Below are 4,929 nucleotides of genomic sequence, written 5' to 3' on the forward strand. Positions count from 1 at the left end.
ATCTGTGACATACCAGAGTCCACATAAGGGTTTTAATGAGAGAGAAGCCCATTTAATTGGTCAGTGTGAGCAGATGCTGTGCTGGGCGAGTGGGCTCTAACATCTCACATTCCCCGTTAATGCCAGGAGCGTCACCGCTGCGCTGAGCGTGGCTGCGACAAGCCTGTGTCAGAGGAGCACATCGTCAGGATCAGGAAGAACCCTGATAATCAACGTCGCCGCGTTGTCAGATCACAGAGCCGAGCCACGAGGAGAAGGCACTAAAGAGGAGGCAAAAGCTGTCAAAAGAACGTTTCTAAAGGTAATTGCATGACTGACCATCTCCAGTTGTCGTTTTGCTTCATTATTATGCTTAGGCATGAAGCTACAACAGCCCGTTAAGTTTTAAAGTCTATTAACGCTGCGTTAACAGGGAGGCGCTGAGTACCTGGGTTAAAACCCGCAGGTTTCCCCTGCGCAAACACTTCTGGAGCGTATGTCAGTGCTCACAGGAAACCCAGAAATAACTCCCATGGACCATTCAATTATAGGCAATCACCACACAGCGCTCCCTCTATTCGTGGCACGGCTCATCAATCAGGTTTTCTGTCACCACGTCTCTTCTCATAGCAGTCACCAGAAGGCTCTGAGCTCCCTCCGAATCCATGTGACATTTACTGTCAGGGGCTGTCAACACCACGAGATTCTCCCAGGGCCTCTGAGTTCATCGCCAAGTAACAAGATATATCCCCAAAACGCGCTCCCAGTTCCAGCTCTGGATTATAATGACTGACTGAGGGGCTTTGCAGCCGTCAGTGAAGAGTGAAACGGCCGCGCAAGCTACCGCTTGTGTCCAAACACCTTCCCTTTATTTTCTTGTTAGGAAAATACAACCACATTAAGAGCGGTTTTGGGCCCATGATTAATTAAGACTTCCTCAAAAATGCCCCTTATACACTTATTAAGAGAAAGATGAGATTGTTTACTTTGAAATTCAGCCTTCCCATCTTCAGCATTGATCAATGTCTGTTTGGGAATACAGCGACATAGTGGAAAAAATTTATAAAACTTAATAAATTGCAGTTGGCATTATTGACAGAGTGTGTGTACGCACATTTGGTTTTGTATGAACATATTATAAGAAATCTAACAAAGTAAAACAAACACATTTTCTTTGTCTCTGAGCTGTGAAACTAGATCATCTGTAACTACACTGTTTCAAATATACTTGGTTAAAGTCGCATGGTGTTTTTAGCCAGAAATTTCTTTGGCTTTACAAAAAAACCTGTTGTTTATCAAAGCTTACATGTTCCACAAAGTTACGTCACTCAAGATGCAGAAAAACAAAATTGCAGATGAAAACCTCACCTACAGGAGACAAATACGAGACAAGAGGAAACAGCTCCAGCGCCCAGGGAACAAAGTTCCAGTGACAATTGTGCCTCAAAGAAACAATCAAAGACTTGGAAATATGCTGATTTTGCCTAGACCTTAGGGGGGCACTGGCATGAGTGAGTGTTCAAACCAGTGAACTAAATAATACTTTCATTTTTTCATTTACAAAATTTTAAAGGCCCCAGAATGTGTATAACCTCCTAGGACTTTGATGTTTGTTTTTAACTTGCTTTCTGCAACCGGTCTGATTTCCCTTTCCCACTAAAATAACTACATTTCTTAAGGAGCACAGCATTTATTTCCCTAAAGAGCAAAGTATTTATTTTCCTAAAATGACTGTGCGATAACAAAACCAGTTTTCTCAGTCTCTTCTTGTGTGCCAGCCCACCACCCACCATCACCTGGGCCAACGGTCCAGGCCATTTTTCATCCCATTTACTCAACCCATACCTCACCAGTTTGCTAAGAGGATCCTGTGGGAGATCACGTCAAAGGCTTTGCTAAAGTCAAGCTTAACAAAGCCACTGCTCTCCCTTTGTTCTCTGAGCCAGGCCCACCACGAAGGCAACCAGGCTGGGTGGGCACGACTGTCCCTGGCAGACCCACACTGGTTCTTTACCTGCTTGTCCTTCACATCCTTAAAACAAAGCTTCCAGGACAAGTTGTGCCATCGCCTTCCAAAAACCCAGGATAAATAGAGCGTTTTAGAGTTGCCCAACCCTTCTTCTTCCCCTTCTTGAATCAGTGTATGATGTTCATCCTTGTTCAGCCATCAGAATCCTCTCCTGATTACTGTGACATTTCAAAGTGGCTCTGAGATGACATCAGCCACTTCCCTCAGGGAACAAAATACCAACAGACAGAAAAGTTGTAGCAAGACACTCCGCACGTGCAACAACTCCTCCTGGTTCCTCACCCCTTCCCTCTCAACATCCTTTCCTCTCTCTGACCACAAGCTGCGAGGACACAAAGGAGCTGAGCCGGAAAGACAGAGGCCAGGAGCAGCCCTCGCACAGAACGCGCCATCCTCCTGCCTGCACAGCTCGAGTCTCTTCTCTCTACAACATTTACTCCTTCAGCCACATTACTCTATGCTGCCTGCATCTCCGATCTTCACTACCTCAGCTTTGCTCTTTCTCTGGACAGTTCCCTTCGTCTCTCAGAACTCCCCTCTCATTTCAAATTCACTCGGCTGTTTTCCCTCTGGAGAGTCAAAGACACACAGCAACTGCACAATGACATTGTTCAAGCTCCTCTGGCCTCCTCGCAATATGGATCACAACAGGTTGGCTCTGCAGTTGGCCTGCTGGCTGCAGAAAAGACCAAATGGCTGGGGACTCGAAAGAAAACTAGTACCAATGGCATTAAAAACAGAGTGATTAGCTGGGAAGAGCTTGGATGAACCAAAACCAACAAATGCAGTTTAAGTTTCTGGAGCATTAATTACTCATATCAACTTGATAAGCAAGAAAAGGCAAGATTTTAGAGTGAAGATGCCAATATTTCTACTTTGCATGTAATTTTCAACCCCAAACAAACTCTAGTAGCTTAGGAAATACCTGCCTGCTAACATGAAACAATTACAGACACACTCACTAAAACAGACAACCAAACAACTTTGTAATGAAGGTGCTAAGCCAAATCTGGGGTGAAAAGGATGAAGGATTTGTATCCCATGTGACACTACAAAAAAATAAAAGCTGTGGAAAACCAAAAGAAATTTGTTAGTTTAAAGCAAGTGTTTAGGCTGATGAAAGAGAGATTATGTATCTCATGTTAAGCCACACTTGGAGCTAAACTTGCAGCCAGCCAAGCAGAAAACAGGGATAATACTGAACAAGAACTGTAAGAACTATAACAGGAATTACCAGCAAACAGAAACCCATATTCTGGAAAGAGAGACAAACTGCCAAAATGACCAAGAATTTCTGTGCCTGTGGAATGAAGAAATAAACACAAACGTACAGCGCTCAGCTGGAATGAGCTTGGGGCAGCAATACTCGTACTTCTGAAGGAAACCAACAGGGTAAGGAGAATATAAAGCATATCTCTTTCTCACACGGGCACGCCACGCTCTCGCTGGGAACTCTGCCATCTCCTGTTGCAACACCGTGGAAACAAACAGACGTTCAGCAGGTATAAGGTGAGGAAGGTCCCCACGAGCACCATCAGTCACAGCATCGAGACGTGGATGCAGGTTCCTGCACAACGCAAACCGTAACCACCCCTCAATGCAGTTTTCACACATTTCCATTCACGAATGCTTCACGTTTATACTCGTTTCCCAAATATAATTAATCACATCGCCAATTCCAGGAAGATTAACTGAGTTTCTGAACACACCTGAAATTGCCTTTTTGCCATAAGAAAAGTACTTTGCAATATGCAGTTTTTTGTCTAACCCAATTGCAGTGCAACCAAATGTTCCCCTGTTGCAGGCTATTCTGGGTCAGGAAAAGACACCATTTATTATGTTTACCAGGTAATCACAGGCTCAGATATACTTCAGTGCTCCCCAATACTAATTTGGTACCTACATTAAGACCTCAGCCCAGGGCTCATCTCTGGGCTCAGGGACTCCTCAGAGAAACCCCAAATCTGCAGCACAACCAGCTGCTCCCACCCACTCATCCTTTCACAGCGCGGTTGTGCTGCAGGGACCTCTGGAGATCCCCAGCCCTGCTCACGCAGGGTCACAGAGCAGATCACACAGGTGGGTCCAGGGGGTTGGAATGTCTCAGAGAAGGAGACTCCACAACCCCCTGGGCAGCCTGGGCCAGGCTCTGGCACCCTCACCGGGAACAAGTTTCTTCTCATGTTTAAGTGGAACCTCCTGTGTTCCAGTTTGCACCCATTGCCCCTTGTCCTGTCACTGGTTGTCACCAGAAGAGCCTGGCTCCACCCTCCTGACACTCCTCCTTTCCATATTGATCCCCAGGAATGAGTCCCCCCTCAGTCTCCTCTTGTCCAGCTCCAGAGCCCCAGCTCCCTCAGCCTTTCCTCACACGGGAGATGCTCCACTCCCTTCAGCATCTTGGTGGCTGCGCTGGACTCTCTCCAGCAGTTCCCTGTCCTGCTGGAACTGAGGGGCCACAACTGGACACAATATTCCAGGTGTGGTCTCCCCAGGGCAGAGCAGAGGGGCAGGAGAACCTCTCTGACCTACTGACCACCCCCTTCTAACCCACCCCAGGATCCCCAGGGAACACCTCTGGGCCTTCGGGGAACCCCCCGGCACCCGCCGAGCCCACAAGGGACCCCGAGGCAGAGGAGACCCCAGAGCCCGCACAACCCGCCCCTCCCCCCGTGCTGCTCCTCCCAGCCGCAGCGGCCGCGCTGTTCCCGCGCTCCGCGGGGGGCGGCCCGGGCGCCGCTCTAGCTGCTCTCTATGGTCAGGCGCCGCTCTAGCCTTTCCCGCGTGACGGGCTCCGGCCGCCCGAAACAGCTCCCCGGGGCTTCGCCGCCCCGCTCGCCCCGGAGCCCGGTGCGGGGGCCAGCGCCGCCCCGCGGGAGGCCCGCCGAGACTAACCGCTCCACTCGGCCGCTCCCCCGCTC

At 48.7% G+C, this 4,929-nt stretch overlaps 1 protein-coding gene across 19 annotated transcripts in view; it reads right to left on the reverse strand.

The window, feature by feature from the left end:
* The window catches only part of LOC110359586 (uncharacterized), a 46,867-nt gene extending 42,218 nt beyond the window's left edge, over positions 1–4,649 (reverse strand). For all 19 annotated transcript variants that reach the window (XR_010466240.1, XR_010466231.1, XR_010466230.1 and 16 more), the window contains exons 1-2: positions 3,340–4,649; positions 14–260 (exon numbers count right to left, since the gene is read on the reverse strand). The gene's annotated coding sequence lies outside the window, so the exon portion shown is untranslated. The remainder of the gene's footprint in view (positions 1–13; positions 261–3,339) is intronic.
* Between the last annotated feature and the right edge of the window lie 280 nt (positions 4,650–4,929).

This window comes from Columba livia, chromosome 14 (genome assembly GCF_036013475.1).
Source record: "Columba livia isolate bColLiv1 breed racing homer chromosome 14, bColLiv1.pat.W.v2, whole genome shotgun sequence".
Lineage (NCBI taxonomy): Eukaryota > Metazoa > Chordata > Aves > Columbiformes > Columbidae > Columba > Columba livia.